General features: G+C 36.7%; 1 long non-coding RNA gene across 1 annotated transcript; it reads left to right on the top strand.

Moving 5' to 3' along the window:
* The first annotated feature begins 1,609 nt into the window (after positions 1–1,609).
* On the top strand, positions 1,610–13,031 carry LOC106960671 (uncharacterized). Its single transcript, XR_001427616.1, has 2 exons — positions 1,610–1,880; positions 12,771–13,031. It is a non-coding gene; the product is annotated as an uncharacterized LOC106960671 (long non-coding RNA).
* Positions 13,032–13,494: the final 463 nt, after the last annotated feature.

The raw sequence follows: 13,494 nt of genomic DNA, 5'->3' as shown, positions 1-13,494 counted from the left end.
ATCAAACATCATTGCACAAACTGAAAACATTTAGTTTTTACTTACCTCCCTGTTCTTTTACGATACCACACCATAAAAAAATCATAATTAGTTCATTTTTGTTGTGAATTCATGTATGCCTATCTGAATCGTTTTATGGCATAACTTTCTGCAACAGTAAAGTCTTTGCTTCCTGTACACAGACGTGTCTATTTCCCCATGCTGAGATAATTGGCGCTTGCGTTCCTACGTGGAGCCCAGAGCAGGAAAACGCCACGCTGCTACCAGCCTCTTACAGAGCTGGGCTTGTTCGCAGCGGCGGCGGTGGGTGGCCTGAGCCTCTCAGACTGCAGCAGCGGGCCAAGGGAGCTGATGAGGTCAATGCCAAGCAACACAGGCAGAAGATAAGACTGTGTGTTTATGCAAACCGTGTGAGAAAAGTCACACACAAGTCTGGAAATGTTGCCTTTTGAAAGCATTCGCCGTTCTTTAAATGGCTCGCTTTGATTGGTCAAAGTAATGAGCAAAGTGAAGATTACGGTCAGTAATTTGAGCATTAGAAGGTTTCTGATGCATGATGGGTGGATGGATGAAAATTTACCTGGCTAAATATAACTAAACTTCATTAAAAGTAAACATTTTTAATTAGTAACACTTTAGTTGAAGGGGTGTCTTAAGGCTGACGTAATACTGTCATAAACATAATATAACACCTGTTATGAACATAAAAGAGTCTTCATGAATACTTATGACTGTCGTTCGGTAAATAATGACACTTAATACAAAGTTGACACTTTTGATTGAGTTTTAATGGAATTAAAAGTTTAATTATTTACCATGACAACAGTTCATGACAGGCGATATGTCGTGCTGATGACAGTCCCATGTCAGTCTTATGCACAACCTGTCAAATAAAGTGTTAACAAATTATTTTTATTATCTTAGAAAAAGATATCGACTGAGTTCTCACACATTATTCCTGACCAAATACCACATGCTTCAGACTCAAATTTACAGTTTTACCATATAAATTCTCCATAAATTTAAAGAATACATTTCTGTCAAGGTCAGGCTTACACAGATGAGATGCAGATTGGAGAAGCAGAAGACCTAATGGATAGATAAATGGGGAAAGATGAATGGATAAACAAATGAGGAGGAATAAAATCTGAAAATATGAAATACTTTTCCAGGCTTGTTCAGATCTGGGAAATACTTAAAGGACTCTCATTTTTATAACGATACCATCTGGGCATTGAAAAGGGAACTATTGTGTGCCAAAACAGGTAAACCCTCCTTTCATCCAAACCCAGCATTACACAAGTTTTTCTCATTCAAAAGTTTTTCTATGGATCTAAAAGAAATTATGAAATACTGTCTGTTTTTTCCCCCAAGTTTTATTAATACTGTACACTTTTAAAAAGCCAAGTCATTTTTTCACTTTCACTCTTAAAAATTTCACCCTCAAAGCAAAGTAACTCCTATATTTGTTTTTAAAAATGCATTTTTCTTACTCTGACTGTGTGTATGCTCCTGTTTTCTGCACATGCGTGTGTACGTTTTCGTTTAGTCTCTAAAAACATTCCTGTTCTGTTCTGCACTCTGCACTTTCATAAACTGCTCTGAAGAAAGTGCAGGCCTTGTCTCAGCTACGTGAGAATCTAGAGAACTGTTTTATTTTACCAAACATCCTGCGAGAACCGGCAGTGGCAAGCATAACCCTTTCTTCCTTTTGGTGAAGTTGGAAAGAGAATGGAAAGAACGAGGTGGACGAACTCTTGAGATTATCAATGACTGTCAGCGCGAAAGGAAACACATGCTGTTTTCTGAGTCTGTTTTAACACGGGACCACTTACTGTCTGGAGAATTTTCTCTTTGTTTGATGGATTCAAGGAGAACTGGTGAGTTTATTCCCAGAGATGGAGGCAGGCGCCTTACTGCTGCTACCTAAAGAGTTTTATTACTATGATGACATTACAGCAGACTCAGACTTTACTCGTCATTAACAATTTACTAAATTGTAATGTTTAAGGACTTAACCACTTAAATCTTGACTTTCCTTTCACTCTGGGCATAATAAAAAATAATCTGCAAGCCTTAACTTAAATAATTAACCATAGTCTAATGAACAGGTTTTGCTAAATACTTCTCCTTAACACTTATTTATTTGCAATTGAATAAAACACATAACACAGCTTCACAGCTTGTGTAGAAAAACCAATCTGTTCCAGTTTAACCTCTTGTCATGCCTTCAAGACATTACGCAGGGCAAATCTGACCCACCCACCTCTTCTGGTTGCCCGCCTATCAGACAATGAGAAGGGCAAGTTAACCCACGAGAGCGGCGGAGTGAAACGAGACTCATTTTAACGTAAAAATAACTGTTTATAAATCACATTATGACTTTCTCTAACATCCGCACAGCTTAGCTACTTTTTTAGGGAACATTTCTGAGTGTTTGGTTCCAAGATACACTTCTGTAAATATGTTGTTTCATACCCAGATTTGGACAGATTTTGAAATGGTTCCGGTTGCCCAGCAACACCCATCAACTGTATTTTGTCAGTCGGAAACGGGTAGATTAATTTTTATAACACTTAAAAATGATTTAGTAGCTTAAAATCTATTAATGTCTTGTGTGCTTTCTGACCAAAACCAAAACCTGACGCTGGCTGGACTCAGCTAGCATGCTAGAATGTTCAGATTACGTGAACGTCGTTCCGAACGTGCGCGATGACGTTTTCTGGACGTCAAAATAAAACACCAGCAGAAGTCCAGCGGACTTTCAGTTGAACGTTCGCTGTAGGTCAAAATAAAATGCTATAAATGGTTCTGCCAGGTGTGTGGAAATGCTAACATGGCAGCAATTTTCACTGAAATGCAAAGTTTTCATGCAACAAATTGGAAAATTTATTACAGCTACTTAAAACACTTGGCAGATAATTTATTAATTTCACATTATTAACACTAAAGATAACCAGGACAAAAAAGGATCACACTTATTCATGCATAAGACGTTAATGAGCCTTCCTTTGAACAAAGTAAATTGGTACAGTATCAATTTTAATAAATCACGGCGAAATCAGCACTTAAAAACCAACCACTGCTTAGAGATATGGATTTAAAAGAGATATTTACACCAGAACTGCTCCAAACTAAGGTTTTTGGTTGAAGTTGGATTTGTATTTATGTTTGTTTCCATATGTGCAAGTTTGGTTCATACCAGCGTTTTATTCATTTAATGTAAATAAATGCAACTCTATAACTAGAATATCCTTTAAAAGAGATTAATATTTGAAATTGATTTATTTCCTTGAAGAATAAAGGTTTATATATTTTATATTTCAGGTTATGTAAAAGCTAACTAACACAAAATGGAGCTTTGTATGTGATCAATTTCAGGAAATGATTTGGCACCAGCCACCCAGTGCAGTCCAAACATCGACTTTACCCCCTGATGCTTCTGAGAAACCCTCAGTCATCATCCCAGCTTTATCTCCTGCTGCTTGGCTTAGATGTTGGATGTGTGTCGCATGTGTCTGTGGTAGATTTCAGTGTGAAACTGCACAAACAGGAAAAGTTGATTTCCTTCCACATGGAGAAGATTGGCACAGGAAGTCGTCGTTCACACTCTGACAGAAGCTGTTTGTACATATTTGGTTTCTCAATTCAGAGTTTGACAAAAACTATTGTGCAGCCGAGAGACCACATTGCAGAAAAACTGAAGGATCCGCCTTTGTTGTGGTCGGACTCTCAGCTCATCGGCCTTCATGAGTGTGTGAAGTTAAACGCTCCTTAATGTGGGAATCAAAAATACTGAAAACACTCTCATTGAAACTCAATTAGGTACAAAGTGCTGGGTTCAGATGTTCTGGAAATTAAGATTCAGTCCACAGTTGTGGTATTTTAGAGAAATTAAGAGGAACTGAGCAATTATCATTAAACACTGATGGTTGACTAAACAAAAGCCTTGATGATAAAGGAGGAACCGACAATAACATAAAATATTCAGTCAGGACTTTGGGGTTTTATGCATGTTTATTATTGTGACTTCCAGTAGAATGATTTCCTTTTCTTTTTATCTACAATCTGCCAACTTAAGTATTGGTTAAAATATGGATTATTTTGACTGCCTTACTGTTTTAAAATGACATTAGGAGTTTCGTATTGATCAATAACAGATGTGTGCCTTCATGGGTAGAAAACAAAGTTCACTCTTGACACAAACCGTCGCTATTTTATGAGTGAATTTGTTTTATTACTCACCTGTGAACCTTTGACCTCCAGCACCAGCCTATCCAAAACAAACATCCTGCACAGGTAAAGGATTAGGTTTAAACCCAATTAACATCATGACATAAATATAAACAACACAATTTAATGTCAACATTAGGAGGCAGTTTCAGCAGGTCCAGATAACCGAGTGACAGCAGTAAGTCATAAGGTAAAGATATTATTATTGAGTGAAAACCTGCTAGATGTTCAAACCCAAAGCTGCTTTATAACTGGTTAAAGTTTGAGCAAGTGCCATATAAGCTGCATTCATGGCTAATGAGAGCTTTCCATTTTCTTGGGCTCAAGCTTTTTGGGAACCAAAAGTGAGGTTGAGGTTTTCTGTGTTGACTTGTTGTGCAGTGAATTTAACATTTAGGGGATATTCTGTCGACTGCCAGATTTAGATTGATCACAGGATAAATATTCTATAGTCCTTTTTGTTTCACCAAAAATACAAAAAAAACATTTGAATAAAGGCTTGTGAAAGTACACTGCGTTTCTCAAGCCTTTAATAAGGTCATTAAAATATTAATGCTGCTGATAGATTACAGGAAGCGTGTGCTAAGAAGCTTCGAGACGGAGCTTTGTGTTTCACCATTTAGCTCACCATACAACAACGAAACTCACCTTTTAGGTTTTTCTTTGGACATGTCAGTAATTAGTGCTGATGTGATAATTGTAAATAATTAGGATCTCCACATCCAAGGTTATCACAATGGAACCAAAACCCTCCGTTACAAAACATGGGAGTGTGGAAGGCAGCAGCTAGGACCAGTGCCAGCAGGAACAATAGTTGCTCTGTGTTTCTTTCTTGGCTTTGAAAGCATCACTGGGTTCCTACGGTCGCCTTCTTGTTTGGGAGGCATTCCTCGCATTCTGCAAGTCCACAGTTTACACGGTGGGGACTGATATTATGGACGTTTGTTTTTTATTTAACTTTAAAGCAACCAATAGAATCCTTGAAATTAAATATTACTGAACATCTTTCATGAACTTTAATTTCTGAGTTAAACACAAAACAATTTTCTTGCTGACTTAAGTTGCATTTGAAAGCAGTTGGTGAACTTTTATTTTCAACTTAAACCACCTTGAACTGTTTTACAGTGTACTGAATTTTTTATTAGCAGTGACTTGCTATTGGAACTGAAACAGAGTGATTCAGAGAAAGGAAACCACCTCATCTGACCTACTGCAGGCACTATTAATTATCCTTTCTAAGCTTTTCCCCACAATTAGAACTCAGAGTTCCAGGCTGTAAAACTCTTAACTCTGAATTACTTTGAGCCTGTTAAGTTCAACATTTAATTACCGCAAATTGACTTGTGAAAATTCAATTTTGTAGGATTAGTCTGTCCAATTTTTTCTTGTTTTTTTTTTATCTTTATGATCTGTGTTCTGGTTCTCTCACTTAGGTTCTCGTTTTCATCAATTAGGCAGGCAAATACGACCCAAATCAATCAATACAGTCCATATCTTGTTTAATATCGCATATGAATTTATCATTCTGAACGCTCATGTTGCATTTTATCTGAGTTTTACGTCACTGATGTGAGACATGCATCATAATTTTTCACCAGAGGAAACCAGATGCAGTAAATCTGGACGTAAATTGAAATGTATAATTATACAAATCCTGAACTTTCTGAAAAAATCTGTGTCTCTGAATCGCCGCTCTTGGTTCTGACTGCATCCAAAAAGACTTCCTTGCTGAAGTTGCAGTCAATGTTCCAGAAAATGCCCCAACTATTAGTTGTGCTTTCTTTTTATTAGCTTCCTTCATGTTGTTATGAACTTGTGAAAATCACGTCTTCTGCCATTGCTCAACGACTCCATCCATTATTGCGTCCGTAAACAATGTGCGGCTTTGATCCTTTGTTCCCCTGCACGTGCAGGTCGCTTTGGCGCTGTAAACTGGTCACACAGAAGTCTGATTGTGGTCACATTTAACAAGTTGTTTGAATAAACATTGGGTTTTCAGCAAAAAATCAAAACTGAGTAATAATACCTGCTATTTTGCTCTTTTTGCATTTAGTTTGGACTCTTTATTTTTGTGCTTTTCAATTTGTAATGTATTGTTTCCATCATAATAAGATCTGACAAGCTCAAAAAGGAATAAGAGTCACAAACAGTTGAAACTCAAAAAGTGACTATAAAGTACATTTTCATTCGTCAAAATACTTAATATAAATAAGCTGTAAAATAAAAACCACTAGCCTGATGAAGCTAAGTGAGGCCTAAATTTAACGTTTTTGTCTAAGTGAGTTTTCCAACTAAGCGAAACGTAGAAGTCACGGCTCAGCTTCTTGGTTGGATTCCTAATGAAACCACATGGTTGCTAAATGGCATTAAAAGAAGTGCTGACGTGTTTGTGGGATGAGCAGTGGAGCGTTTGTGCCTCTGACAGCTTCGTGTTCTTCATGCAGCTGTTGTGATATGGGGACGTTATGCGTCATATCTGCAGGAAAATAAGAAGTTTGATACAGCGTTCTTATTTAAAAGGGCATTACCAGCATATCTGTGTGAAAAAAAGGACATAATTTCCGTTTGTAACACGACTGATGTCCATATCTGGGCTCTGGCAGCTTTTTATTTGACAACAATGACGGTCTTCCAACAAACAAAACAAACTAAATATCTGAAAACCTTCATGCCTATAAAAGGACAGAGTCAGTTGTTTAAAAAAAAAACAAACAGTTTTTTTCCCATGAATGTCTCTCAGCTGAGAGTGTTTGGCCTCATGGAAAGTATTAAGACATAAGTTACAATTTGCACAAGAATCTGAATTAGTTTATTGACAAATAATAGAATGATAAATTGTAAAAAGTGAAGTAAAACCTCAGCCAATTGATCCAAGTTATCGATTTTGCAGCAATCCAGACTCCTGAGCAAGCATGTGGGGACAGTAGAGAAGAACGACTCGCTTTTAACAAGAATCTGCAAAAATACCTAAATACAAAAACAAGTGAGGCACTGAAGACCTGAGTCACTTCCTGTGGTGAATAAAAAGCCTTTTATTTTAGGAATCCTTTGAAAAATTGTGATTTAAAAAATAATTTTGAGGAACAAGGATCTCAATAAGGATTTTTTCAACTTAAAAGCAGAACATTCATTCATATGGACAAAGTTTATATTGTAGTAGTGTAACAAATGTATGTTTTATGAGCTTATTAAAAGAAAACAAACTTTGTTTTATTAAAAAAAAATATTTTGTTGATTTCTCCTAAGCAAATGTCAACCAAATGTTGATTTCTGAACTCTTCCTGAGTTAAAACATTAATATAACTTGTCCTCTTTCCTTATTCTGCATCTTTTTTTGTTATTTTGACCGTTTCTCATTTTCTGCAAATAAATACAAAATTTTTGTTTGTAATTTCAGAGACATGTTGTCCGTTGTTTACAGAGTAAAAGAACAATGTTCATTTTACTTAAACATAAACGTATAAAAAGCTAAATCAGAGAAACTGATCATTTTAAGTGGCTATTTAATTTTTTTTGCAGTTTTGCTTTCAGGTCGTTTGGTTTCTGCTGAGACTGCGAGTGAAAGTTCACCTTAGATAAAATTTAACCAAAGTGAGAAAAGCTGTTTGCAGAGGAACCCCACACAGCGCTGACCCGTTTCTGCTCCTGCAGGGGATTACATTCCTAACAGATGACTCAGACGTAAAAATTTAATTTGTCATATTCACCTGGCCGTATAACCAGCCCAGAAACGGTTCCACCGGTCGTCTTGTTTTCCATCTTTGCGCACATTAATCACCTTAAGCAGCCGGTAAGCTACATGATTCATGCTGGCGTTTACACCAGTATCTGTGCAAATACATGAGAGGCGTTTGATGCCTCGCCGAATCCAAAATAAATTTATGAAAGCCTAATTTTGAAGCTCATTTAGTCATGTTTATTTTTATTATAATGTGCAGATGTTTGAGCTGATTAGACATTAATCCCTATGAATTTCCCAGAATGCTGCTTTAATGAATTACTTTGAAGAGTTCACCTCGTGATTTATCGTCGCCCTCAATAGAATAAATAATTAATAACTAGTCCAGCGTGTTATTAGAAAGCCGGCAAATGGGAACGGGCGTACATTCACAGAGTTTCTTTACAGACTGACGCAGTATGGCAGGGGTGTCCAAAATGCGGCCCGGGGGCCATTTGTGGCCCCTGGACCGATTCTGCAATTCAAAAATGATAGATGCAGATGGAGACTTTTAATTTGTAATCAAGGTAAAAACTGTTATCAATATAATTTTCTTTGTGTTTTTGTAACCAAGCTTTTCCAGAGACATTTGCTGAAAATCCAACGTTGCTGCACCCCGTACATTTTTGCCCAAAAAACCCCCATCTCAGACAATTCATAGAAAAAACAAGGAAATTTGTTAGAAAAAAAAATGTCTGAATTTCAAATGTCAAAAAATTTCCATTAAAAATTTGTTTTCTAGACAAATTTCTGAGCTTAATCACAAAATTTCTGAGCTTTTGGAGGAAATTTACTCCTTTTTTTCTATCTACACTAGCCCTAATACACCGTCATAAAAAATCCCTTTTAAGTTTTGGATCTACAATAAATATGGAGCCACTTTATTTGCTTGATTTTAAGTTTGGTTTTTGGACATTTAAGTCTACAATTTTGCCCCTTTTAGCAAAAAGTTTGGACACCCCTACAGTATGGAATTTCAGAAAAGTATTTTCAGGAAAAATAAGTCATTGGGAAACAATAGAAAAATGTTATCTACATTTTATTTCCATCCACTTATCTATTTTTAATCATCCATTCCTCTATTTATTTCTTCTTCATTGGTTTTCAGAGGTTCTGTATCCAAAGTCTTACCATTTTTGCCATATTTTTCCTCAAATTTCATGAAATTGATTATATTTTGCCTGGAAACCAACTGAATTTTAAACTGGAGAAGAATTAAGTTTTTACAAGAAAATGTTTTGGAAGCATGTAATCGTCTTTTACAGCTGTTTTCACATCCATTTTCTGATTTAAGAGAATAAATCGACACCACTTCCAGTTGATTGATTAATGACAAGAATAATTGTATCGGCAAATATGATGTAGTCATCATATTTGTTAGTAACAATTTGCTCAAATTCAGCAACAGAGGGTAAAAAATGGATGAAAAAACCAGTAGGAAAACTGTGATGAGCTCACCTTTACAAGTTGCTTCGTAAAATTCATAATTTTGCTACGGCTGCAACCAGAATCGTCTTTGTTTGCCCCAGAGGAAAAACCCTGCAGAGGAAGATGAATATAAGCTTTAAAATGTGTTTTACTTGTAAAAGAAAATGCTTAGCGGATGTTCCACTGTGTTTAGGTCAGTAAAATATGAGAATGATGCTCTTGTGAACGTCAGGAACTCTTGGGAGTAGAAATATTTTTATGTTAATAAGCTTGCTTTTGTTTAGACAAATTCGGAAAAAGATTTTCACATGAATCTTTTGCCAGGTGAAACCTAAACTAGCCTATTTGACAAATGCCATGAAAACCACTAAATTTGTTCATTTTCATGCCAATCTAATAACTTAATGGGACTTTTTGTGCTGCATATGCTTGGCCAGTTGGCAGCACTGAACTCCTCTCTTTAGGCTTCCCCTGCCAGTGAAGGAGTAGTCACCAAAATGTTTTCCTTAAAGATCTGAGTGCAAGGAGACAGAAAACTCTCCTAGATGAATCAGGAATCTGTTTAACTCCAGTCATTTCTTGCAGGAAGACTAGAAAACAAAGATCTGCACTCATTTCTTTGTTTTCCTCAAAGAAAACTCATAGATGGTTGATCTATGAGAGTCTCCTTGAACTCTCATTTTTGAGGAAAACAAAGATCTGAGTGCAAGGAGACAGAAAACTCCTAGATGAATCATGAAACTCTAATCGGTTCTTGCAGGAAGACCAGTATTCTTGCAGAAGGTCTAGAAAACAAAGATCTGCGCCCTGATCTTTGTTTTCCTCAACGATCTGAGTGCATGGAGACAGAAAACTCTCCTAGATGAATCATGAAACTCTAATCGGTTCTTGCAGGAAGACCAGTATTCTTGCAGAAGAAGTCTTGAAAACAAAGATCTGCACCCTGATCTTTGTTTTCCTCAACGATCTGAGTGCATGGAGACAGAAAACTCTCCTAGATGAATCATGAAACCCCAATCGCTTCTCGCAGTAAGACTAGTCTTCCTCCTTGTCTTCCAAGGGCTCCAGCCTGATCCACTGTTGATGAGACAGTTGTGATGACACCCACCCATCCTTCTGCTGTTGTTTGATAGTAAAGTAAGGGCTTTCCTGGAGAATATCCCCAGGCAGAGCGCTCTGTCCTCGTCTTTGAACATTCAGCGGGTTTACATTAGGAAGACGTGAGAACAAAGGAGTCCAGGGGACGGTGCGCTCCGCTTTCTGAGGCCCGCTTCTCGTCGTATTGTTTTAAGATGAGGAGGGAAACAGCAAGGTGTTATCCAGGAGAGACAGAAATAAAACAGATGCAGAAAATTCCTGAAGACTGGAGAAGTTTAGACTGCAACACGTGGAGAAGGATTTCATAAGTTTCTCTTTTCATTTCCTTTTTTCTTTGATTTTTTGTATTATAAAACACAAAGTCAACATTAGCGACTATTGGTTGGTTGAGAGCTGAACATTATTAGTGCTCGAAGCTAAATTAGGAGCTGAAAACCTTAAAGTTTTTGTAAGTAAATCTACTTTTTTGTTGATATGAAATTCACACAGATTGTGAACAACAAATTGATCCCCCCCAAAAACGCTATGGGTAAAAGACTGGATTGGTACGGAAGCCCCTACGGGGCTTAAATTTCAAATATATACACATTTAAAAAGCCTCAGTGAAGCACAAAAAACTGACTGAAAATCAATTGATTCACTGCATGTCTGTTTGTGTAAGGTTGACCGTTAGTTTCCATTCAGACGACCAACACAAAAAGACAATCAAGGCTGTCAGAAATAACCTCATTATCCCATGAAAATAACTCAGAAATAAGCCAAATAGTTTGGATGTCATTGTTCTCTCTTCTTTCCTTATCACAGAAAGTTTCTGTTTATATCTTAAGAGATGGAAGCCCATGTTTGGCCTGTTTTGCTTTTGTGTTTTGCACATAGGTTTGGTGCATTTCTATGCTCAAGAAAAAGACATAAAACTTCAGATATCTCACAAACGAGATGGAAAAAACTTACAAAAACCTGATATTAGCAGAAAGTACAGTGGACACATTAAGAAAGACTTTCAGTGTTCAGTTATGGAACTCATCACTACGTTATTGTGAGAGATCGCAAAAGAAAAAAAAATCCTCTGTGTCCCTTACCGGGCTCCGTAGAATGTCACGGGGGATAATAAATAATGTACACATTTACTAAATCTTTTGTGGAACAGCTTTTTTGTTTGTTTTCTAATCAAAGGAGTGTTTTGCTCTCATCTGACTTTATTCTTCTTTGTCCAAATCTTCTGAAGGGAACTTTAAACAGGCTTAAACATCCATTTTTTTCAGCAGTGGAGTCTTGTGCAGTGACTTTGCTTGGTATTTCTATGTTTGTGAAACTCTTTTATGGTGTATTCATGTTCTTTCTTCTTCTTTCTCACTGGAAGTCCAGAGATGCTGCTGTAACCATTTGCTGTTACTGCGGTTATGTGCAGTAAAACATAAGAAACCCTCTTCATAAACCATCAGTTAATATTAAACCAGCTGATATTCATTTGAACAGTGGGAAAGCTTTTTAAACACAAACAGATTTCAGTTGATTTAATGGCTTTTTTTCCACATGCTTTTATTCAAATGTACCATTCCAATTTATTACATATTACGTAACACGTGACACAGAGCTGATTTGTTTGATAATATGCTTTAGGTCATAGTAGGAGTATTCACTTCCAAGTCCAAAGTCAAGAAACTTGCAGCGAAAGGTTGATGAGGAGTTACAGGAGTACGTATGGATCAGCAAACCTTTAATCAATTCATAAGTGTTTACTTTAAACTAGAGATCATTCAATCAAGGCAGCTTGTTTTCTGAATCAGGGGAAGTCAAGAAATATACTAGACAGTCAGTAACGTAGAGATCCAACAGTGTGGCACCCTATCTAAAGATTTAAAAGCTCCAATACCAATTCAAAAAACAAAAATGGATGATCAGATGCGACTTTTTTGACAATCAGTAAAGAAATGGAATCTGAAAACACATATTGTTCCTTTTTCCATACTTATTTCCACCTCTATAATACTTGAATTCGATAGTTTACCAGAATAAATAGTAACCATTAAGTTAATTGTCTTATACAAAACCTTTTGTCCCAATTAGGTCAATTTAAGCTAATGCTATGCATGATATACAGACAGCAGCACTGTCTTTCATTTGGCTCAGACATTGTGGAAAAAAGAAGCTAATTATCCTGAGTAAAAAGATGTAGAGGTAAAAACTGTAAAATTACTGTGCTTTGACACAACTACAAAAGAAAACAGACCTAAATACTCTAAGAAACATTTATAAATAAACCCAATTATCTTTTGTTTATATCTCCTTGCAGACGACAGAGTTTCCTCCGTTCTGCAGTTTTCATCAGCAGGTCTCCCAAGTGAAGATGCAGAAAACTCTCCTGAAGAGAAACCGCCTTCAGGACGACCACTCATACCAAAACACTGAGTGTGAGAATAAAAACAACTGCGAAGTCTGGCTTCACATGACAGAAGTTATCCACTGTTACTCTCACAGCAGCAATTACCATCCATATGAAGCTCATAAATAGCATCCAGATGTTGAATTAAACCTTCCCACCCTTCCTTTTCAATTGCTTTCACATTCAACTTTTGCAACTGTTCAGCCATCGCCTCTCACAGTCGTCTCTCGACAGCAACCTCGTGTTCCTGCTTAGTCATAGCAGAAGATTGCATGATGTCACATGAAGGAGACTGACAACAGATGTAGACTGAAGTCACTTTTAGATATCTGTCTAAAGGTGAGACAAACCTCCATCCTGTTTGTCCAGAAGCTTTTCTTATGTTTACAGCTTCATATCACAAACTGCCTGACCCAAACAACAGAACTGCAAGATTACTTAAAATTTCATGACATTTTTCCAGTGATGTTGAGAGTTAATACTACACTGTAAAACATTTGAAAATGAAAGTCCACCTGCTGCCTTGAAAATGCAACTTAAGTCAGGAAGAAAATTGTTTTGGTTTTAACTCAAATTAAAGTTCATGAAGATGATTCAGCAACAGACAAATTGTCTAAACATTGGTTTTTAAGTT

The sequence above is a fragment of the Poecilia latipinna genome, unplaced genomic scaffold, assembly GCF_001443285.1.
Source record: "Poecilia latipinna isolate Pla-1442-1.1 unplaced genomic scaffold, P_latipinna-1.0 Scaffold55, whole genome shotgun sequence".
In the NCBI taxonomy this organism is placed as follows: Eukaryota; Metazoa; Chordata; class Actinopteri; order Cyprinodontiformes; family Poeciliidae; genus Poecilia; species Poecilia latipinna.
The sequence above is the reverse complement of the archived record's forward strand: the minus strand, read 5'-3'. Positions and strand labels throughout refer to the sequence as shown.